This window comes from Phyllobates terribilis, unplaced genomic scaffold (assembly GCF_046119375.1).
Source record: "Phyllobates terribilis strain yellow unplaced genomic scaffold, ASM4611937v1 Scaffold_1__5_contigs__length_1240528914, whole genome shotgun sequence".
Classification (NCBI taxonomy): domain Eukaryota; kingdom Metazoa; phylum Chordata; class Amphibia; order Anura; family Dendrobatidae; genus Phyllobates; species Phyllobates terribilis.
The window spans coordinates 175,242,690-175,267,046 of NW_027362761.1; the positions used below are offsets into that span (position 1 = coordinate 175,242,690).

At 43.7% G+C, this 24,357-nt stretch overlaps 2 non-coding genes across 2 annotated transcripts; both read left to right on the top strand.

The window, feature by feature from the left end:
* Nucleotides 1-11,908: 11,908 nt before the first annotated feature.
* On the top strand, nt 11,909-11,980 carry TRNAQ-UUG (transfer RNA glutamine (anticodon UUG)). The gene has a single exon. It is a non-coding gene; the product is annotated as a tRNA-Gln (tRNA).
* Nucleotides 11,981-20,288: 8,308 nt separating this feature from the next.
* Nucleotides 20,289-20,360, top strand: TRNAQ-UUG (transfer RNA glutamine (anticodon UUG)). The gene has a single exon. It is a non-coding gene; the product is annotated as a tRNA-Gln (tRNA).
* Nucleotides 20,361-24,357: the final 3,997 nt, after the last annotated feature.

A 24,357-nucleotide genomic window follows, 5' to 3' on the forward strand; every position in this document is an offset into this window, starting at 1 on the left:
AGAAATTGCACAACAAAATGAGATCTCAATTTTCTCCTGTTACCCTTGTGAAAATAAAAAATTTGGGGCTAAAAGAACATTTTTATGATTTTTTTTATTTTCACGGCTCTACATTATAAACTTCTGTGAAGCACCTGGGGGTTCAAAGTGCTCACCACACATCTAGATAAGTTCAGTGAGGGGTCTAGTTTCCAAAATGTGGTCACTTGTTGGGGGTTTCCACTGTTTAGGCACATCAGGGGCTCTCTAAATGAGAAATGGCGTCCTCTCTAAATTCCAGCCAATTTTGCATTCAAAAAGTCAAAGGGTGCTCCTTCCCTTCCGAACCCTGCCATGCGCCCAAACAGTGGTTTTCAGCCACATATAGGGTATCGGCGTGCTCAGGAGAAATTGCACAACAACTTTTGGGGTCCATTTTCTCCTGTTACCCTTGTGAAAATAAAAAAATTAGGGCTAAAAGAAATTTTTTGTGATTTTTTTGATTTTCACAGCTCTACGTTATAAACTTCTGTGAAGCACCTGGGGGTTCAAAGTGCTCACCACATATCTAGATAAGTTCATTGAGGGGTCTAGTTTCCAAAATGGGGTCACTTGTGGGTGGTTTCCGCTGTTTAGGCACATCAAGGGCTCCCCAAACGCAACATGGCATTCACTGATTATTCCGCAAATTTTGAATTCAAAAAGTCAAATGGCGCTTCTTCCCTTTCGAACCCTGCCGTGCGCCCAAACAGTGGTTTTCCGCCACATATAGGGTATCGCAGTGCTCAGGAGAAATTGCACAACAACTTTTGGAGACCATTTTCTTTTGTTACCCTTGTGAAAATAAAAAAAGTTTGGTCTAAATTTAATTTTTTGTGAAAAAAGTTAAATGTTAATTATTTTCTTCCTCACTGCGTCAGTTCCTGTGAAGCACCTGAAGGGTTAATAAACTTCTTGAATATGGTTTTGAGCTCCTTGAGGGGTGCAGTCTTTGGAATGGTGTCACTTTTCGGTATTTTCTGTCATATAGACACCTCAAAGTCACTTAAAATGTGATATGGTCCCTAAAAAAATGGTTTTGTAAATTTTGTTGGAAAAATGAGAAATTGCTGGTCAACTTTTAACCCTTATAACTTCCTAACAAAAAAATTTTGGTTCCAAAATTGTGCTGATGTAAAGTAGACATGTGGGAAATGTTACTTATTAACTATTTTGTGTGCCATATCTCTCTGATCTCAGGGCATAACAATTCAAAGTTTGAAAATTGCAAAATTTTAAAAATTCTCGACAAATTTCTGTTTATTTTACAAATAAACACTAGTAATATCAAATCAATTTTACCACTATCATGAAGTACAATATGTCACGAAAAAACAGTCTCAGAATCAGTGGGATCCGTTGAAGTTTTCCAGAGTTCTTGTTATGATCTGCTACCGGGACTAAGGAAAGACAGGAGAACTGTCCCTACAATAGAACTAAACTAGATCCCTACGATGTAACGGGGAACCTGATCCTGCGATCAGACCCGCTAAAGTCCTCGGCTAGTCTGAACGAAGACCTATAGATGTGAGGGAGGGATCCCTACAAGAACTAGGGACTGGGATAAGTTGGACACCTCCTAGCAGAAATAGTAGCAGTCAAAGACAAACACACAACAAAAAGCATAGAGGTCAGAAGACCTAGCAAAACTAACAGAGAACGGCAACAGAGCACCAAGCTAGCTCAAGAGTAGTAAATACAATGAAGTCCAGCAAGACCAGGAGGGCGGAGCCGGATTAGATAGGCAAAAATGGTCATGTGACCAGCAAACTAAAAAAAACCTAACAGGAGAGTTCTAACAGTTCTTACCTCATAAAGTGACAATGGTTAGAATTGAAAAAATTGGCCTGGTCATTAACCTAGAAAGTGGCTCGGTCCTTAAGGGGTTGATGAAAACACTCACTAGGGGCGCAAAAAACAAGCCCTCACACAGGTTCATATCCCAAATTTAAAAAACGTTAGTGCTCTTGGAAAATGTTGACAATAGATTTTTTTTTTTTTACAAATTTTTGAATTTTTTTTCACCACTTAAAGGTGTTATCCATTACTAGGACAACTCCTTCTCAATCTGAATGTTTGTGCTTGTTAAAATAAAAACTGAATACTCCCATGCCAGCGATGTCAGCACTCGTGTTCCCGGGGCCCACGTGAGGCTGTTAACAGCGCAGTTTCATTGTCCTCGCCTTCTGATGAATAAATAATCAAGAGGAGGTGAGTGCTGGGGCTGCTCTCTCACCCCCTCTTGATTACTTATACATCAGCAAGCGCTGATTTGGTGCAGGGCTCACATAACATAACAACCTCATGGGAGCCCCGGGAACGCGAGTGCCAACACTGCTGGAAAGGCACCAAAAACAGAGTTGAGTGTAAGTGTTTATATTTTAACAGGTGCAAACATTCAGATTGAAAAAGGGTTGTCCATGTAGTGGACGACAACCCCTTTAAATAATATAAAACCTATGCATGTTTGATTTCTCTGTAATCATACTGACCTGGAGAATCATACTGTCAGGTCAGCTTTACCTTATAGTGAACATGGTAAATAAAAAACTATGGTGGAATTGCACTTTCGCCACACTTGGAATTTTTTCCTGCTTTCCAATACATTATATGATAAAAAAAATTGTGTCATTCAAAAGTACAATTCGTCCTGCAAAAAACACCCCTCACATGGCTATATTGACGGAAAGGTTATGGCTCTTTTGAATAAGGGAAGGAAAAAAGCGCAAAAATGGAAAAATTGCCCAGTCGGGAAGGGGTTAACCTGCAGTGAGTGTTTCTGTTGCTTCAGAGATTGCAAACTTGTTTGTATTATATTAAATTAATTTATTATTGTTTATGTGTAATTAACATTCGTTTTTTTAATATTGTAGGCACTCGATCCTAATATTATGTTAGTTGTCAGTACTATATTTACGCTTGGTGAACAGCTAATTGTTTATATGCAGGGTCCGACTGGCCTGGTGGGGTACAGGGGAAATCCCCGATGGGCCCTTGCTCCAGACGAGAGGGGGAAGAAAAGGATTGCACTGGCAGACTATATTCAGGGACGCGCGCATGCAGCATTCATTACCTGAACCGCCGCGGCGCATGTCCCGATGAAGCTGAAGCTGTGCATCTAACGTTGCCAGAGTATGACATCATTGTCATGAACCTACTGCGATGGATGCACTCAAGTCAGCCACCATCCTCTGCTACGAGCGTGCCAGGTCTAAGCAGAGGAGAACACCGCATGGCGCCGGGAGTGCAGGAAGGTAAGAAGAATCTTATTCTTTCCTGTGTGTAGATGCAGAATGGGATGGGGGCCAGGATGGATATATGGGGGCAGGCTGGACACATGAGGGCCAGAATGGATATATAGGGGGGCAGGTTGGACACATGGGGGCCAGAATGGATATATGGGGACAGACTGGATACATGGGGGCCAGAATGGATATATGGGGAGGGACACAAGCTGGACACATGGCGGCCAGAATAGATATATGGGTGTAGGCTGGACACATGGGGGCCTGGACGAATATATGGTGGGGGCAGGCTTAACATAGTAACATAGTAACATAGTTTGTAAAGCCGAATAAAGACTTGCGTCCATCAAGTTCGACCTGTTAGTTCTGTAATTGCTAAAGTTGATCCAGAGGAGGGCAAAAACCCCAAATGATTTGGCCAATCTTCACCTGAGGAAAAATTCCCTCCCGACTCTGAGACCAGCAGTCAGAATAAATCCCTGTATCAACCTACTTTTTTATTTTATTTTTAAATATATGCTGAAATCTGCCTGGTATCTAGAAATGCATCCAGTCCCCGCTTGAACTGGTGTAGTGAATCCGACATTACCGTCTCCTCACTCAGTGAATTCCATATTCTCACTGCTCTTACCGTAAAGAACCCCTTCCTATGCTGGTGCTGAAACCTTTTCTCTTCCAGTCTTAGTGAGTGCCCTCTTGTTACCGTAATATCCCTCCTTTTGAACAAATCTCGGGCAAGATCTCTATACTGTCCCCTAACATATTTGTACACATTTATTATGTCCCCCCTCAACCTTCTCTTTTCCAAGCTGAATAGTCCTAGTTTTGCCAACCTCTCTGGGTATTGCAGTCCCTCCATTCCCTTTATTAATTTTGTTGCCCTCCTTTGTACCTTTTCAAGCTCATTTATATCCTTTCTATATATTGGGGCCCATAACTGAGCACAGTATTCCAAGTGTGGTCTGACCAGTGCTTTGTACAGTGGAAGAACAATGTTCTCATCCTTTGCAGCTATACCTCTTCTGATACATCCCATTACCCTGTTTGCCCTTACAGCAGCGGCCTGACTTTGGGCACTCCAATTTAGTTTGCTATCAATCAAGATGCCCAAGTCCTTCTCCATCTCTGAATTCCCCAATCATTTCCCATTCAGTGAGTACTGGTGACTTCCATTTTTCCTTCCCATATGTATGACCTTACATTTCTCCTCGTTAAACCTCATTTGCCATTTAATGCTCCACCTACCCAGCTTATCCAAATCCCTCTGTAGGTCTGCACTGTCCTCTTTTGTATTAAATGTTTTACATAACTTTGTGTCATCTGCAAATATTGATATTTTACTATTTATCCCATTGACTATGTCGTTAATAAAGATATTAAATAACATTGGGCCTAGTACAGACCCCTGTGGTACCCCACTAGTGACGCTTACCCAATCTGAGTATATTCCATTTATAACCACCCTCTGCCATCTATCCTTTAGCCAGTTAGCTACCCACTTGCAGACATTTTCCCCCAGCCCCATCATTCTCATTTTGTATACCAACCTATTATGTGGCACGCTATCGAACGCTTTTGAGAAGTCGAGATACACGACATCCACTGGTTCCCCCTGATCTACTCGAGAGCTAACCTCCTCATAGAAGTCAATCAGGTTTGTTTGGCAGGAGCGATTCCTCATGAATCCATGTTGGTTCGGGATTAAAAGATTATTAGCATCAAGATGCTCCGTAATTGCCTCTTTAATGAAGCTTTCAAAAATTTTGCCCACAACGGACGTCAGACTCACCGGCCGATAGTTTCCGGCGTCACTTTTCGCTCCCTTTTTGAATATTGGCACTACATTCGCCTGTCGCCAATCAAGTGGTACAGACCCAGTCTCAACAGAGTCCTTAAATATAAGATATAACGGTCTGTCTATCACATTACTTAGTTCCCTTAGTACCCGTGGGTGTATGCCATCAGGTCCTGGTGATTTGTTTATTTTAATGTTACTGAGGCGTTTCTGTACCCCAGCTTGGGTTAGATTTGTCATACTTAGTGGAGGATTAAGTTTGTCACTTCTCATTTCTCCTGTTAGTTCGATTTCCTTTGTGAAAGTTGTCGAAAAAAAATTATTTAATAGATTAGCTTTATCCTCATCTTTCTCTATGATTTTGCCTTCCTCACTTTTTATCGGTCCAATATTATCCGATTTAATCCTTTTACTATTTATATACGTAAAGAACAGTTTGGGATTTGATCTACTTTCCCTAGCAATACGTCTCTCTGTTTCCTCCTTCGCTATTTTTATTTGTTTTTTACAGGTTCTCGTTTTTTCCTTGTAACACATTAGTGCCTCCTTACTGTTTTCCTGTTTTAATCTCTTGAATGCCTCTTTTTTGCTATTTAACGCCCCTTTTACGTTCTTGTTCAACCATATTGGTTTCCTCTTATTTCTGGCCCTTTTATTCCCATATGGTATATATCTCTCGCACTGAGTATTCAGAATTCTTTTGAAGGTTTCCCATTTACTATTCGTATTCCTTTGATTAAGAACTTTGTCCCAGTCAATAAGTTGAAGGCTTTCTTTCAGCTGATCAAACTTCGCCCTCCTAAAGTTTAATGTTTTTGTTATTCCCTTATTGATAACCCTACTGAAGGGCATTTTGAAGTCGATAATATTATGGTCGCTATTACCTAGGTGCCCCCCTATCTGTACCTCAGTTATTCTATCAGGCCTATTAGTCAATATTAAGTCCAACACGGCCTTCCCTCTCGTTGGTTCCTGCACTAGTTGGGAGAGATAATTATCCTTAATATTTGTCAAGAACCTTTTACCTTTCTGAGATCTACAGGTTTCTGTTTCCCAGTCAATATCCGGGTAGTTGAAATCCCCCATTACAATCACTTCATTATGTTTTGCTACTTTGTCAATTTGTCCTAATAGCAGATTCTCATTCTCCTCTGTTATATTTGGTGGCTTATAGCAGACCCCCAGTAATATTTTATTATTATTTTTAGTTCCCTCTATCTCTACCCACATGGACTCGACCCCCTCTTCTCCCTCTCCTATATCTTCCCTTAGTCTGGGTTTTAGACATGACTTTACATATAAGCAGACTCCTCCGCCTTTCCCCTGTTTCCGGTCCCTTCTAAATAAACTATAATCTAATAAATTTACCGCCCAGTCGTAGCTATCGTCTAGCCAAGTCTCTGTTATACCTACGATGTCATACCTCTCCTCCGATATAAGCGCCTGCAGCTCATCCGCCTTATTGGTCAGGCTTCTTGCGTTGGTCAGCATGCAAGATAAAACTTTGGGGTTATTTAGCATCCTATTCTTCTCTAACGATCTAACTGTACTATCCCCACCCCCCTCTCCACCCTCATTATATTCACTTCTCTCCTTCCCCCTTGCTTGCCTCACATCCCACCTATTTCCTTGGTTCCCCCCCCCCGTCTCTAGTTTAAAAACTCCTCCAACCTATTAGCCATCTTCTTCCCCAGCACCGCTGCACCCTCCCCATTGAGGTGCAGCCCGTCCCTACGGTAGAGCCTGTAGCCGACCGCGAAGTCGGCCCAGTTCTCCATGAACCCAAACCCTTCTGCCTTGCACCAACTCTTTAGCCACTTATTCACCGGCTTGTCACATGGGGGCCTGGATGGGTATATGGGGGGGCAGGCTGGACACATGGGTCAAGGAAGGATATATGGGGGGCAGGCTGAACACAAGGGGGCCAGGAAGGATATATGGGGGGGCAGGCTGGACACATGGGGGCTAGGAAGGATATATGGGGGGCAGGCTGGACACATGGGGCCTGGATGAATATATGGGGAGCAGGCTGGACACATGGGAGCCTGGATGGATATATGGGGGGGGCAGACTGGACACATGGGGGCCTGGATGAATATATGGGGAGGCAGACTGGACACATGAGGGCCTGGATGGATATATGGGGGGGCAGGCTGGACAAATGGGGGCCAGGATGGCTATATGGGAGGGCAGGCTGGACACATGTGGGCCAGGATAAATGTATCGGGGGTCCAGGCTGGACATATGGGAGCAAGGAAAAGGGACATAAGGAGGCCAGATGGGATATATGGGGGGTGGCAGGATGGATTTATGGGGGGGGGTGGCAGGATGGATATATGCAGGGGGCAGGATGGATATATGTGGAGGGCCAGGATGGATATATGGGTGAGGAGGCAAGGCTGGATACATGGGGGCCAGGATGGATATATGGGGGGGGCCAGGCTGGACAAGGGACATGAGGGGCCAGGCTGGACAAGGGACATGGGGGGCCAGGCTGGACAAGGGACTTAATTACTGTTTGGGGGCCAGATTGAGGAACATACATTATTAGTTTATGGTGGCAAGTGGGGAACATTATTACTTTAGGGTCCAATTAGGGAAACTGTTTTCCATGGGGGGGGCAAAAGTGAGGTCCTGTTACTGTGCAGGGCGGGATTATTTCACTTTTTTTCTTCATCTGGCGTAGTGTAGAAGTCGGGGAAAAAGTGGGGAATGTGCTCTAGAAGAGATCAGCTATTGATAACAGTGTGTTATTTTCTGCAGAGACGAGTCCTGGCTGGAAGAAGTGATGGCAGTCTATGCCAGATGAAGAAGAAGAGCGAAGATGACGGACTTCACCTAGAGACGTCACTGGTGAGTCAGTGTGTTACATGTACACTTACACTATACACTATATAGTCTATTCAGAGCTCCTGTGTATATTGTCACTGGTGATCACTGTATTACCTATATACTATATACAGAGTTCCTGTGTATGTCACTGGTGATGACTTTATTACCTATACACTATACACTATACAGGGTGGTCCAAAAAGTAGGTGGACAGAAAGTGTAATAAGGTTATGAAGGGGGAGATTTATCAAACAAAATCCAGTAATTTTAGATAACGTTATGTGGAGTGATGAAGCTTCTTTCAAATTATCCGGCCATATTAACAGACATAATTGTATTTACTGGTATAATGAGTACATGCATTTAACATTAGAGCAACAACTAAATGAGCCTGGTGTCAATGTTTGGGGTGGTATTTCAAGTTTTGGTGTTTTAGGACCAATATTTTTGATGGAACAGTCACAGGAGATAAGTATCTCGAAATTCTAATGAATCAAGTTGTTCCCCAGTTACAGCAACAGCCTAATTCAAATGACCTTTATTTCCAACAAGATGGGGCCCCTCCACATTATTCAAGAGTAGTCCGCGAGTATCTTGATGAAACATTTCCTAATAAATGGATTGGCCGAAGAGGCCCACTTGATTGGCCGGCACGTTCACCAGACTTGACCCCAATGGATTTTTTCTTTTGGGGAGTACTCAAGGACAAAGTTTATAGTCAAAAACCAAAAAGTGTCAGTGATTTGAAAAATTACATAAGAGATGCATTTCAAGAAATTAATACCCAAAGAGACTTGTGCAAAAAAGTTTGTCGAAGCGTAAGAGGCAGACTTCAAAGCTGTGCAAATTGTAATGGAAAACAGTTTGAGCACCTGCGTTGATAAAATTTAAGGGCTTTTGTATTATTGTTCAGAATAAAATTTAATTGTCAATGTTATGCTTGTGTTAGTAAATATAATTTTATATACAAATCAAAATAAATGTTATTATTTTCTGTCCACCTACTTTTGGACCACCCTGTATACAGAGCTACTGTGTATAATGTCACTGGTGACCACTGTATTACCTATACACTATATACAGAACTCCTGTGTATGTCACTGGTGATCACTGTATTACCTATACACTATATACTATATACAGAGCTCCTATGTATAATGTCACTGGTGATCACTGTATTACCTGTACAGTATATACAGAGCTCCTGTGTACAATGTCCCCGGTTATCACTGTATTGCCTGTACACTGACATTATATACAGAGCTCCTGTTTATAATGTCACTGGTGGTAATAACAGTGTTGTTAGTATTGTGGTTTGTATTCATGATCAGTATTGTAGTATTTGGTCACTATGTGGTGGTAATATATGGTCTGGCCATGGTGTGGCGGTATTTGTTCCTTGTATGTAGTGTTATTCGGTCACTATGTGGTGGTAATATGTGGTCTGGTCATAGTGTGGCGGTATTTTTTCCTTGTATGTGGTATTTTTCATTCACTATGTGGTGGTAATATGTGGTCTGCCAATGGTGTGGCGGTATTTGTTCCTTGTATGTGGTATTATTCGGTTACTACCGTGTTTCCCCGAAAGTAAGACCCCCCCGAAAGTAAGGCAGGGTGGGGGGTTTCGGGGGGGTCCGCCAATGTAGGGCACCCCCCGATTGTAAGGCAGGGTAGCGGGGGGGGGCCGGGGAATGTAAGGCTGATTCGTCACAGGCTCCCTAGCCGGCTCGCAGCTGATTGGCCGATCAGCCTGTTCGTCACAGGCTCCCTAGCCGGCTCGCAGCTGATTGGCCGATCAGCCTGTTCGTCACAGGCTCCCTAGCCGGCTCGCAGCTGATTGGCCGATCAGCCTGTTCGTCACAGGCTCCCTAGCCGGCTCGCAGCTGATTGGCCGATCAGCCTGTTCGTCACAGGCTCCCTAGCCGGCTCGCAGCTGATTGGCCGAATCAGCTGCGACGTCACCGCCTGCAGGCTCGCTCCGATTGGTCCAGCTTCCCCGGCATCCGAATCGTCAGCCCGGCACCGCAGAGGAGATCGAAACAGAAGGAAAGTAACGGTAAGTTCCGAAACTCTCTCTGTGTGTGTGTGTGTGTGTGTATACGATATGTGTACGGTATGTGTATGGGTGCCGTATGGGGCTGTGTGTGTGTGTGTGTGTGGTGGCAGAGTGGGGGGCAGAACCACTGTATGGGGAGGCTGCATACTGTTCAGCCTGTTTTTTTTCCCAATGTAAGGCCTCCCCCGAAAGTAAGGCAGGGTGGGACTTTTGGGGGTAAAATTAATGTAAGACAGGGCCTTACTTTCGGGGAAACACGGTATGTGGTGGTAAAATGTGGTCTGGTCACAGTGTGGCTGTATTTTTCGCTTGTATGTGGTATTATTTGGTCGCTATATGCTGGTGATATGTGATCTAGTCATGGTGTGTCGGTATTTGTCCCTTTTGTATGTGGTATTATTGGTGTTAGTATAGTGGATTGTGTTGTGTATGGTGGTCATTTGTTCTTGCTGATATTAACTAGGAGAAGATTATTTCCATTAGGCCACTGCCCCACTATCCGTATTTGGTCAGTATTTTTTCTCAGGAGTGGGTGATAAATGCAGAATTGGTGACTTGTTTCTATTAGACCTTTTCTCTGATTGTTCCTCACCTGGTTTTGGCTCCCACTCCTGAGAAAAAAATACTAACCAAATACTGATCCAAATAAGCTAGGGATTTAGTATAAAGCCCAGATCAATTCAAAGATATATAGCAGCAATACCCGGGACATATAAAATATAACCTTTATTAATGTTATTTAAAACCAGCTCTTAAAAACACACAAAGCACAGATGTGCTCAAGACAGACAACAAGTGACATAGAACTATTGCACCACCCCCTATTATTTAACTCTGTGAAAGGCTCAATGGTTCACTCTTTTGCATGAGGTGTGTATATGGTGGCATGTACCAAGCATACACATAAATACTGTGCATACACAGAACATAATCTGTTAGATGTACATGTGGAATAATGCCAGTAAAATTCTTTATACAATGCTCTGCCTACAGCATCAATGAATAAAGACAGAGCATATTTTACTGTGCCACTCTTATAAAAAGTACTATTGATTGCCCACGTTGACAGTCTATTTTATAGTTACTGTCAAAACAGGGTCTCTCTTACCAGAGCCAAAATTACAATACAAGAAGAAAAAGAAAAACCTGTGCACACAAAGGCCAATTTTAAAGGGTAGCCAGACCTAATATGCAGCAATAACAATCTGGTGTATACTTAGGACACTATTCACATTTGAGCAATGGGAAATAATTTCACACTTATAGAAACTCCCAAGAGTCATGTATTACACCCTTCAGATAATAACTCCAAATGCCTCATTCATCTTAGGCATAGGTGTAAAGGGTTGGTCTCACCCATTTGGCGGCTTCTCCTGGTTGTCATGGTAATCTTGCCTCCTTGCCAGTTCTGGTGTGTGACTCTTTAGAATAATCTCCCAACGCGTTTCATCATAATAAGAATCATCAGGGGAGCACCGCTATAATATGTCCACCCTTTTGTACCCTTTAAGGAAACAAATCCTCTGCCAGATCTCCTGGCTGCTGCTGACCGAATACTGATCAAATACTGATAGTGAGACAGTGGCCTTAGAGATTAAATACTTGGAACAGAGTGGCAGAGATGCATTTACAGGGGTTCTCCAGTGAAAACAAGTAATCCCCTCTCCACAGGATCAGTGATAATTTATTGATTGGTGGGGGTCTGACTGCTGGGACCCAATCAGCAGAATGTTTAGCTTTTCTCCCCATTTGACTGGAGCTCATGTACAACTCGATCACTGATCCATTCATTCCCTCAGTGGCTGCTCTTGTTTTTTTTTTGAAGCCCCCAAGAGAATGAATGGAGCTGCGGTCAGACTCCTGCAGCTCCATTTTAAAATGGGGATAAGTGTCCTGTCAGGGATAAAACTTCCACATTCTTAGTCAATGTTATAAATAGTATTTTAGACAGTTAATGTATTGGGTTCCATGGTGTAATGGTTAGCACTCTGGACTTTGAATCCAGCAATCCGAGTTCAAATCTCGGTGGGACCTTTCTTGTTGGCAGATACTGTTCTAAGGAACAATTTTGTTATTAATTATAATTTTATGGTAAAGTTTTCATAAGACAGATAAAATTAATTATGCTTCACTTTGTCCTTGCTGAATGGTTCTTTTCATAACAATGGACCCAACAACTTTGTAAAAAACATCTGAGTGAAGTGTTATAATGCACACTTTGCAGAATAGCGGATGACATTGTCAGCCTTCCGCACAAGCATCTTTTATTTTCTAACTGGATAAACATATCAACCCCTTCCTGCAACAGGACGTGAATTAATGTCTTGAAAATGGGTCTGCATGTGTGTATCGGAGCTCCTACCACACGCTTGTGATGCCAGATATACAGTTATATGAAAAAGTCTGGGCACCCCTATTAATCTTAAGCTTAATGTTTTATAAAAATTGGTGTTTTTGCAACAGCTATTTCAGTTTGATATATGTAATAACTGTTGGACACAGTAATGTTTCTGCCTTGAAATGAGGTTTATTGTACTAACAGAAAATGTGCAATCTGCATTCAAACAAAATTTGACAGGTGCATAAGTATGGGCACCTCACCAGAAAAGTGACATTAATATTTAGTAGATCCTCCTTTTGCAAAAATAACAGCCTCTAGTCGCTTCCTGTAGCTTTTAATGAGTTCCTGGATCCTGGATGAAGGTATTTTTGACCAATCCTCTTTACAAAACAATTCCAGTTCAGTTAAGTTTGATGGTCGCCGAGCATGGACAGCCCTCTTCAAATGATCCCACAGATGTTCAATGATATTCAGGTCTGGGGACTGGGATGGCCATTCCAGAACATTGTAATTGTTCCTCTGCATGAATGCCTGAGTAGATTTGGAGCGGTGTTTTGGATCATTGTCTTGCTGAAAGATCCATCCCCTGCGTAACTTCAACTTTATCACTGATTCTTGAACATTATTGTCAAGAATCTGCTGATACTGAGTGGAATCCATGCGTCCCTCAACTTTAACAAGATTCCCGGTGCCGGCATTGGCCACACAGCCCCAAAGTATGATGGAACCTCCACCAAATTTTACTGTGGGTAGCAAGTGTTTTTCTTGGAATGCTGTGGTTTTTTTCCACCATGCATAACGCCTTTTTGTATGACCAAACAACTCAATCTTGGTTTCATCAGTCCACAGGACCTTCTTCCAAAAAGAAATTGGCTTCTCCAAATATGCTTTTGCATACCTCAGCCGACTCTGTTTGTGGCGTGCTTGCAGAAACAGCTTCTTTCGCATCACTCTCCCATACAGCTTCTCCTTGTGCAAAGTGCGTTGTATGGTTGACCGATGCACAGTGACACCATCTGCAGCAAGTTGATGCTGCAGCTCTCTGGAGGTGGTCTGAGGATTGTCCTTGACTGATCTCACCATTCTTCTTCTCTGCCTTTCTGATGTTTTTCTTGGCCTGCCACTTCTGGCCTTAACAAGAACTGTCCCTGTGTTCTTCCATTTCCTTACTATGTTCCTCACAGTGGAAATTGACAGGTTAAATCTCTGAGACAGCTTTTTGTATCCTTCCCCTGAACAACTATGTTGAATAATCTTTGTTTTCAGATCATTTGACAGTTGTTTTGAGAAGCCCATGATGCCACTCTTCAGAGGAGATTCAAACAGGAGAGCAACTTGCAAGTGGCCACTTTAAGTAGCTTTTCTCATGATTGCATACACCTGGCAATGAAGTTCAAAGCTCAATGAGGTTACAAAACCAAAAAAAGTGCTTTAGTAAGTCAGTAAAAAGTAGGTAGGAGTATTTAAAACAAGAAAATGATAAGGGTGCCCATACTTATGCACCTGTCAAATTTTGTTTGAATGCAGATTGCACATTTTCTGTTAGTACAATAAACCTCATTTCAAGGCAGAAACATTACTGTGTCCAACAGTTATTACATATATCAAACTGAAATAGCTGTTGCAAAAACACCAATTTTTATAAAACATTAAGCTTAAGATTAATAGGGGTGCCCAAACTTTTTCATATAACTGTATTACATAACTGGCATCTGCCTTAGCCCCGATCATGACTGCTAACCATTCGATGCTGCTGTCAACCTTTGAGAGAGGCATTTAAATGGAATGTGTGTTGGAAGAATTGCATTTTGTTCACCATTTCATCCCACTTATATTTTTCTTCTTGTTTTTCATTACATGGTATGGCAACATAAATGGTGTTATTCAAACCTAAAGGTTGTCTCGCAAAAAAATAACTCCTCATACGTCTATATCAACTGAAAAATAAACAGGTGTGATAATGCCATTTACAAGGCACATCCGGGGGAGGGCAGTAGGGCTGTTCTAATCTCTCATTGGTGCCCCTGTAATGCGATCAAGTTGAAATAGATTGCCATGACGGTAAAGGGTCTTCTGAAGATCCCTGTGCTTGTAATGGTGGTACTCCGGTATCTGGTGTTTGTAGGAGGATGTGATTTGTGTTATAAATGTATCCATAATGTGGCATGGCTCTATACTGTACAAGCAATTGGACGATCACAGGTTTAAGTCCCCTAACGGGACTAACAAATATAGTAAAACTTGGAAAAAAAAGTTTTAGAAAACATAACATTTAGAAACATCCTTGTTTTCTTTATTTAAAATAAAGACCTTAAAAAAGTTTTAAAAAATACACATGTTGTATTGCTGCGTCCATAAAAGTTCAATCTTAAAAAATAAAAAGTGATTTAACCCGATCAATGAATGCTATAAAAGGGAAAAAAATTGAAATGCCAGAATTGCGTTTTTTGGTCACCATAACGCCTCAAAAAAAGGAAAAAACGATCAAACCACTGTATCCACCCCAAAATAGCATCAATAAAAACATCAGGTTGCCCTGCAAAAATCAAGCCCTTACACAGCTTTGTCAACCCCAAAATCAAATTATTAAAGGGGATATCCGGGACTTTAAAAAAAAAGACATGTATTTGCTAGCGCCAGTCATTGACCTTTCCTGCCGGAGATTCAGCTACTCTCTGTCAACAGAGCAGCAGCTTCTTTTCCTCTTGACAAGACTACTGGTATTATGCTGATTGACAGCCTTCTCTCTGTTGCCTAATTGAGGGAAGCCGGCTGTCAATCAGTATGACACCAGTAGTCCCATCCTGTCAACAGGAAGAGAAACTGTTGACAGAGAGTAGCTGAATCTCCGACAGCAACGGTCAGTGACCGGTGCCAGGTACAACAGGCAGGTAGTTGCCTCTGTTAGCAAATACATGCCTTTTTTTTAAGTCCCGGATATCCTCTTTAAGGGTCTCAGAAATTGACAACAAAATGTTACACACACGCCGCTAATTTCAGTTAGGGTGAGACAGGTTTCATGAATTCTTTGGAATCCTGGAGGAACCGTTACTCAGGGCGACCATAGGCTGCAGCTTCTCTCAGGCACACGATAGATACAATTGCTGACCAGACACATCTGACAAGAGTCCTTTTCAACAGTTTAACAGTGGAATTTAATCTGAAGCACGGCCAGTGCAATTCAGGGATATTACAGCAACAATCTTCATTACAGTACAGTCTTAGTTTCTTGAGCAACCGGCTCCAGTAACAATACAGTAGTTTCTTCACAATGCACAGTATTACAGTCTCTTAAGTAGCATAATTCAGCACAGATTAGATCTCTTAGCAGCACACTTCTATGCATACACAACCACAGGCTTTTCCATCACAAGGACACAATAGTACACAACATTCTTTATCCTGCATGCAGATGGAGGGGGGAGGGTTTGATGAGGGAGATGATCCTTGTGACACAATTCCTTCCAGTCCTTATCTTCCTGCCCAATAATACTCTGCACTGTTAGTTCAGAATGTTTATCTGACCTGTGTTTAGTTTCTCTCCTGATCTGAATCCTGTTCAGTTGCCTTCTGTCAGATCCAGATAGCACACCACCTTTCTCTTCTGCTTCAGCCAGACTACAATAACAAGTTCCCCACAATCCCCCTGGGGCTCTGCTGAAACACTCCCTGTCTCTTGTGACTGTGTTAACCCCTCTAGTTGCTGGATGCTTCTGAAGCACAACACTTCCTGTCTCCTGTGCTTGTGTTATTTTTAACAGTTGCTGGATGTTTTGGAAGCAACAGCACTACTTCTGCATGTCACAAAAAGCTAATTTGTTTCATATTTTTTTTACGAATTTCAGATTTTTTTTCAGTACTTAAATAAAAAAAACCTTTGCAAGTCTGGTATTCGACATAATCATACTGACCTAGAGAATCATACTGCCAGGTCATTTTTACCATACAATGAACACCATAAAAACAAAACCCAAAAATCAATTGTGAAATTGCAATTTTGTTTTTTTTTGACAGTTTCGCCTTTCTTGGAATTTTTTTCCTGTTTTCCAGTGTGATAAATTTGATGGCGTCATTCAAAAGTACAACTCGTTCCGCAAAAAATTATATCAATGGAGAAATACAAAAGTTATGGTTCTTGGAAGAAGGGAAGGAAAAAGCAATACGATTCTCCAGGTCAGTACGATTACAGTGACACCAAACATGCATAGTTTTTTTTATGTAAGTAATGAATAAAAAAAAATCAGATGTTCATAAAAGAAAAAAATATTTTTTTGTTGCCATCTTCCGAGACTCATAATCTTTTCATTTTTCATCTGATGGAGCTCTGTGAGGGCTTGTCTTTTTTTTGCTCCCTGAGCAAACGTTTTTATTGATAGTGTTTTGGGAAAGACTGTAATACTTGCATTTTGATTTTTTTGTTATTACTATGTTTTCCAATTGTGTTTATTAGATTTATAATTTCACAGATCAGACTTTTACGGACGTAGAGATACCACATATGTGTATTTATTATTTTTATATTCTCTAATATTTTTAAAGACTTTTTTATTTTTACTTTATTTTGTAGTTTCCTTAGGAAACTTGACCCTGCGGTCGTCTGATCTGAACTACATAAGTAGTATGGACATGTCAGGTATGGGCGTCTTCAGAAGACCCCCAGCTGACCGTGTTGTGGGGGCGCCTATGGGTGGTTAATACAGGGTGCTGTCTGTGATTCATAGTAAAGGATAGGAGAAGTTTTGCAATTTTTTTCCATTTCATTTCACGAAAATCACTGATAGAAAAAACTTACCAATGATGAAAATCTGATCCGAAACGTTGATGAAAATCGGACCTTTTTTACATACATATGAATAACAAATGAAAGACTTGCATCAGTTTTTCATTGCTCCATTGCTAAGAGTGAATGGAGAAAGAAAGTTTAGAGCAGGGGTCTCAAACACGCGGCCCGTGGGCCGCATGCGGCCCCTGAGGCTACTTTATGCGGCCCGCAGGCACAGACCCCTTGACGATCCCGACCTGGTCCAGGAGGAGCCGCCGACAGCAGCGCTGAATTGCCACACAGAGACCGTCTCCCAGCACAGCATTTCCAATGCCATTCAAATGCCAGCCGCTGGCCAATCAGAGGCCAGCAGCTGATATCTGCGTGTCGGCGCAGCGAGTATGACGTCATTGCCATATGCAGATGTCAGCTGCTGGCCTCTGATTGGCCGGCGGCTGACATTGAAAATGCTGTGCTGGGAGACAGTCTCTGTGCGGCAATGCAGCGCTGCTGTCGGCGGCTCCTCCTGGACCAGGTCGGGATCGTCAAGGGGTCGGACTCTGTGGTGCCTGCGGGCCACATCTGCAGGAAGGCCGCCGAGGGAACGGAGGACAGATGAGAATCATCTTTTTTTTTTTCTATTTTATGTGTGTGAAGAAGAGCACAGGGGGCACATAGCCACAAGAGGGGACCTGGATGGGGCACATAGCCACAAGATGGGGACCTGGATGGGGCACATAGCCACAAGAGGGGACCTGGATGGGGCACACAGCCACAGGATGGGGACCTGGATGGGGCACATAGCCACAAGATGGGGACCTGGATGGGGCACATAGCCACAAGATGGGGACCTGGATGGGGCACATAGCCACAAGAGGGGACCTGGATGGGGCACATAGCCACAAGATGGGGACCTGGATGGGGCACATAGCCACAAGAGGGGACCTGGATGGGGCACATAGCCACAGGTTGGGGACCTGGATGGGGCACAGAGCCTCAAGATGTGGACCTGGATGGGGCACATAGCCTCAAGATGTGGACCTGGATGGGGCACATAGCCACAAGATGGGGACCTGGATGGGGCACAGAGCCACAAGATGGGGACCAGAGCCACAACATGGGGACCTGGATGGGGCACATAGCCACAAGATGGGGACCTGGATTGGGAACATTGCCACAGGATGGGGACCTGGATGGGGCACATAGCCCCAAGATGGGGACCTGGATGAGGCACATTAGTACAAGATGGGCGCCAGGATGGGGAACGTTGCCACAGGATGGGGACCTGGATGGGGCACATAGCCACAAGATGGGGACCTGGATGGGGCACAGAGCCACAAGATGGGGACCTGGATGGGGCACAGAGCCACAAGATGGGGACCAGAGCCACAACATGGGGACCTGGATGGGGCACATAGCCACAAGATGGGGACCTGGATTGGGAACATTGCCACAGGATGGGGACCTGGATGGGGCACATAGCCCCAAGATGGGGACCTGGATGAGGCACATTAGTACAAGATGGGCGCCAGGATGGGGAACGTTGCCACAGGATGGGGACCTGGATGGGGCACATAGCCACAAGATGGGGACCTGGATGGGGCACAGAGCCACAAGATGGGGACCTGGATGGGGCACAGAGCCACAAGATGGGGACCAGAGCCACAACATGGGGACCTGGATGGGGCACATAGCCACAAGATGGGGACCTGGATTGGGAACATTGCCACAGGATGGGGACCTGGATGGGGCACATAGCCCCAAGATGGGGACCTGGATGAGGCACATTAGTACAAGATGGGCGCCAGGATGGGGAACGTTGCCACAGGATGGGGACCTGGATAGGGCACATAGCCACAAGATGGGGACCTGGATGGGGCACAGAGCCACAAGATGGGGACCTGGATGGGGCACAGAGCCACAAGATGGGGACCAGAGCCACAAGATGGGGACCTGGATGGGGAACATTGCCACAGGATGGGGACCTGGATGGGGCACATAGCCCCAAGATGGGGACCTGGATGAGGCACATTAGTACAAGATGGGCGCCAGGATGGGGAACTTTGCCACAGGATGGGGACCTGGATGGGGCACATAGCCACAGGATGGGGACCTGGATGGGGCACATTAGTACAAGATGGGGACTTGGATGGGGAACATTACTACAAGATGTTTTCCATTATTACTATATGATGCTAATTGTAAGACAATATTACTGTATGTGGCCAATTGGGGGAAATAAAATTGTAAAAAAAATAAAAAATAAAATAAAGCATGAAAAAATATTGGTACTAAAAATGTTGTTTTATATGTAAACTAAAGTAAACACAAAAAAGTGCACGTTTATTATCGCCACATCCATAACGACCCAAGCCATAAAAAAATAAACACGGAAAAAATGTTCAAAAGGTGTATACAAAAAAAATTGTATCACTAAAACTGTCACATTGAACAAAGAATGCGGCCCCCCAAATTCAAATTTTTTCCATGTGCGGCCCATATACCCAGCCGAGTTTGAGACCCCTGGTTTAGAGACAGTTTACATCCCTCAGTTTTCACAAAACGGATAACACATGTGAGAAACATGACTGTTTTTGATGGATGTTAAAATGGAAACAGATGAGTGATTGTAGCCTACTCCAGATTTCTAGATACTCTCATTCTGATTCTGAGCGGGCTTTTATCCTAAATCTTATTGCACGACTCGTTAAAGGGTTGATTGTGACTTGTAGGATTGCTGCTTCCAATAGGTGGCGCTATAGAGTTCAAGTCCTCTTTTTCTCTGAAGAGGCAATTTGCATAGGTGCTCTCACAAATTGTTGGGACCACATTGAAAATGTATTGAGTTACAGAAATACTTTAACATCAGTGAGGGTTTCTATTGCTCCAGAGATTGTAAACTTGTTTTTTATATATATTAAATTAATGTATTATTGTTTTTGTGTAATTTATTCGTTTTTTAATATTTTCGGCACTTGAGCCTAATATTATGTTAGTTGTCAGTACTATATTTACACTTAGTGAACAGCTAATTGATTATATGGATATTTGGGATGACTTTGATAAAAAAAAGTACGTAAGGAAGATTTGACATCACAGGTGACTTGAAATAGCATGCTCAGATCTATAATAATTTGCGGCTTCTGCTGCCGCACCCAACACCAAACCTGTTGTACAAATATATAATTAGAGAAGAATAGTCAATGTTGTAAATAGTATTTTATAGGGTTAATGTATTGGGTTCCATGGTGTAATGGTTAGCACTCTGGACTTTGAATCCAGCGATCCGAGTTCAAATCTCGGTGGGACCTTTCTTGCTGGCAGATACTGTTCTAAGGAACAATTTTGTCATTAATTATAACTTTATGGTAAAGTTTATTCTGCTTCACTTTGTCCCTGCTAAATAGTTCATTTCAGGTCAATGGACTAACACCTTCACCAAAAAACATCCCAGCACAACAAATGCTGGTGAAGTGTTATAATGCACACTTTGCAGACTAGCAGATGACATTGTCAGCTTTCTGCACAAGCATCTTCTGTTTTCTAACTGAATAAACATATCAACCCGCAATAGGACATGAATTAACATTCTGGGAATGGGTCCCCATGTGTGGATCGGAGCTTCCTCCTGTTAGTGTATTGGTATTCTGACCTGGTGTTGGTAAGGCTGTTCCATGTAGGTTGGCATCACATGAGCATAAAAAAAAATCGGTCCGATTTTCATCCAGAAAAGTGGGACTATTTTTCTCATTTGTCATCCATGTGCTGTCTGTGTCCAATCTGTTTTTTTACTCAGCAGTTATTAATCATTTACAAGACCATATAAAGTTTCCTATGTTACAGAATTGTAATCTAATATATAAAGCTGAATGTGTGTGTATGTATGTATGTGTGTATGTGTGTATGTATGTATGTATGTGTGTATGTCCGGGATTGGCATCTGCACCGTTGCAGCTACAGCCACAATACTTTGCACAGTCACACGTCTGGACCCCGAGAGCGTCATAGGCTATGTTGTGAGGCGAAATTTTAACCCCGCGCATTCCAATTCACCAAACAATTTTGCCCCTATCTACATAATGGGGAAAAAGTGAAAGGAAAAGTGTTGGAGGCAAATTGACAGCTGCCACATGTAAACAAGGGAGAATTAAAGAATGAGAGCGATGGCGCCAAAGAGTATATACCGTACAGTTGCTAAGGTGGGGCCCGGACATGGGATACTCATGCTCACCACACACGGGGATATGAACACACACACAAAATGCGCCACACACTACCACGTGCTTGAACACATATACCACCCTCAGCACACACAAAACTCATCTCACAAAGATGTATCAGGCTGCCAATAGCAACCAATCACAGCTCAGCTTCTATTTTGCTACAGTTAATTAATCTGAGCTGTGATTGGTTAATATAGGCAACAAAGGACATTCTCAGTATAACAAAGCTTGTGTAAGGTAATAAGATGTCAGTTAGGGTGTGTTGGTGGAAAGGCTGATGTCAGTCACATTATTTCTATGTGAGAGGATATAGAAACTGCCAGTTACAGACTATTTTTACCACAATAATGCCTCATAAGAAAAGGAATTTCATGGCACAAATGTCAGCTGATGCGAAAAGAAAAGCTGCATTACGGGCCAATCAAAATGTGAAGACCGAGAAACAAGGCTGACACATGAGAACAGCAGCTGCTTCCTCAAGAGCCAATGAACTTTCTGAGGACAGGGAAGCGAGGCTTGCAGACAAGAGAACAAGAGCTGCTACCTCAAGGGCCAATGAACTTTCTGAGGACAGGGAAGCGAGGCTTGCAGACATGAAAACAAGAGCTGCTTCCTCAAGAGCCAATGAACTTTCTGAGGACATGGAAGCGAGGCTTGCAGACATGAAAACAAGAGCTGCTTCCTCAAGAGCCAATGAACTTTCTGAGGAGAGGGAAGTGAGGCTTGCAGACATGAAAACAAGAGCTGCTTCCTCAAGGGCCATTGAACTTTCTGAGGAGAGGGAAGCGAGGCTTGCAGACAAGAGAACAAGAACTGCTTCCTCAAGAGCCAATGAACTTTCTGAGGAGAGGGAAGCGAGGCTTGCAGATAAGAGAAGAAGAACTGCTTCCTCAAGGGCCAATGAGTCATCTCAGCAGAGAGAAGGCTGAGTTGCCACTAAGAGAATTGCTATTTCTTCCACCAGGGCACAGGAAATGGTTGGAGATTTGAAACATGCTGCCTTTTGTTACAAGTCAGACATAAACTATCAGGATAATCCTAAAGTTCAGATAGGAAAAATGGATGTGGTCTGCATGTACTGCAGTGCCCTGAAATGGAAAGATGAACCGCCAGGTTTATGCTGTGCAAATGGCAAGATAAAACTTCCACCTCTCCTGTCACCACTAGATCCCCTAAAGTCTCTGATGACAGGTACCAGTACAATATCAAAGCATTTCTTGCACAACATTAGGAAGTACAACTCCTGCTTCCAAATGACATCATTTGGTGTAACAAAAGAAATGTTTACAACAGGATTTATGCCGACATTTAAAGTTCAAGGATAGGTTTACCACTCAATTGGCTCACTGCTTCCATTACAAGGAGAAGAACCTCAATTTCCTCAACTCTTTCTGAGAAATGCAGAAGCAGAGGCTCAGCGGAGATGCTCTTTAATTCCTAACACTCGCTTAGATATTGTCACTATTTTGCAGCAGTTCCTTCACTCCAACAATCTATATGTTCAACTTTTTCAAGACTGCACTTGAATGCATGCCAAATGACGATTACAAGGTTGTCATTCGAGCTGACAAAACACCACAAGGTGAACATCAGCGACGTTTCAATGGTCCCACATTTGATGAGGTAGCCATCTTGATTGTAGGTAATGATTTTCAAAGCCGTGACATTGTGCTTCAGAAAAGGAACAATAGTTTGCAACGAGTAGCAGAAACTCACAGGTCCTATGATGCTCTGCAATATCCAATCATCTTTTGGCAGGGACAGGATGGCTATCACTTTGGAATACCTCAGACAGATCCTACAACAGGCAACCCTTCAGGAAAAAAAGTGTCTGCCATGGACTTCTATGCATATAGGATCATGACAAGATTTGCAGAGGAAAATCACATCTTGAAATGCAAACACCTCTTCCACCAATTTATTGTTGACATGTATGCAAAGATTGAGAGTGAACGTCTTTTATATATCCGACTAATTCAAAAGAAGCTCAGGGCAGAGGAATATATTCACCTTAGAGATGCTGTTGCAAATGATGCTTGTAACGGGTCTGGGAGGCGGAACCTCTGAGCAACTATACAAGGGGGCGGTCCTTGTAAGGAAGCGGGTGGCTCCCAGGGAAGATGGGCAGGTAGTCACGGCAAGTGACAGGGACAGTCTCTGGGTAGAAGGGCAGGTAGTCACGGCAAGTGACAGGGACAGTCTCTGGGTAGAAGGGCAAGTAGTCACGGCAAGTGACAGGGACAGTCTCTGAGTAGAAGGACGGGTACTCACGGCAAGTGACAGGGACAGTCTCTGGGTAGAAGGACAGCAGGCAGGTGGCTGGTGAGCGCTCCCAGGTGAGCGGGCGAGAGTCTTTGGACAGGCAGGTGGTCACGGCAAGTGACGGCAGAGCCTCCAGGTAGGCTAGCAGACAGGTAGTAGGTGAGCGCTCCCAGGTGAGCAGGCAAGAGTCTCTGGACAGGCAGGTGGTCACGGCAAGTGACAGCAGAGCCTCCAGGTAGGCTATCAGACAGGTAGCAGGTGAGCGCTCCCAGGTGAGCAGGCAAGAGTCTCTGGACAGGCAGGTGGTCACGGCAAGTGACGGCGGAGCCTCCAGGTAGGCTAGCAGGCAGGTAGCAGATGAACGCTCCCAGGTGAGCGGGCAGGCTGGTCCATAGACAGACTGACAGGTGTCGGAAGGCAGACCGTCGGACCGCAGGCTTGCAAGCAGGTAAACGGATATCAGGCAGGTATCAAGCAGGAATCTGGCAGGTGACTGGCAGGAAACAGGCAGGAATCTGGCAGGTGACTGGCAGGTAACAAGCAGGAATCTGGCAGGTGACTGGCAGGTAACAGACAACGGGACCTGAGGGCTGAAGCAGAGTGAAGGCTTTGCAACAACATTGCTCGGGCACCTCCATTTTGGAGGAGGTGCCTTATATACGGGAGGTCCTCCGGCAATTGGCCGGGGACTCCTTAGGACGGCGCGCGCGGTCCCTTTAAGAGAGGGGGAGCGCACGCACGCGCGCCCTAAGCACACTGCCGGGGAAGGAGCGCGTGCCGGAAGCAGCGGGGAGAGAAGCACTGGAGGACGCCGCGCCAGGAG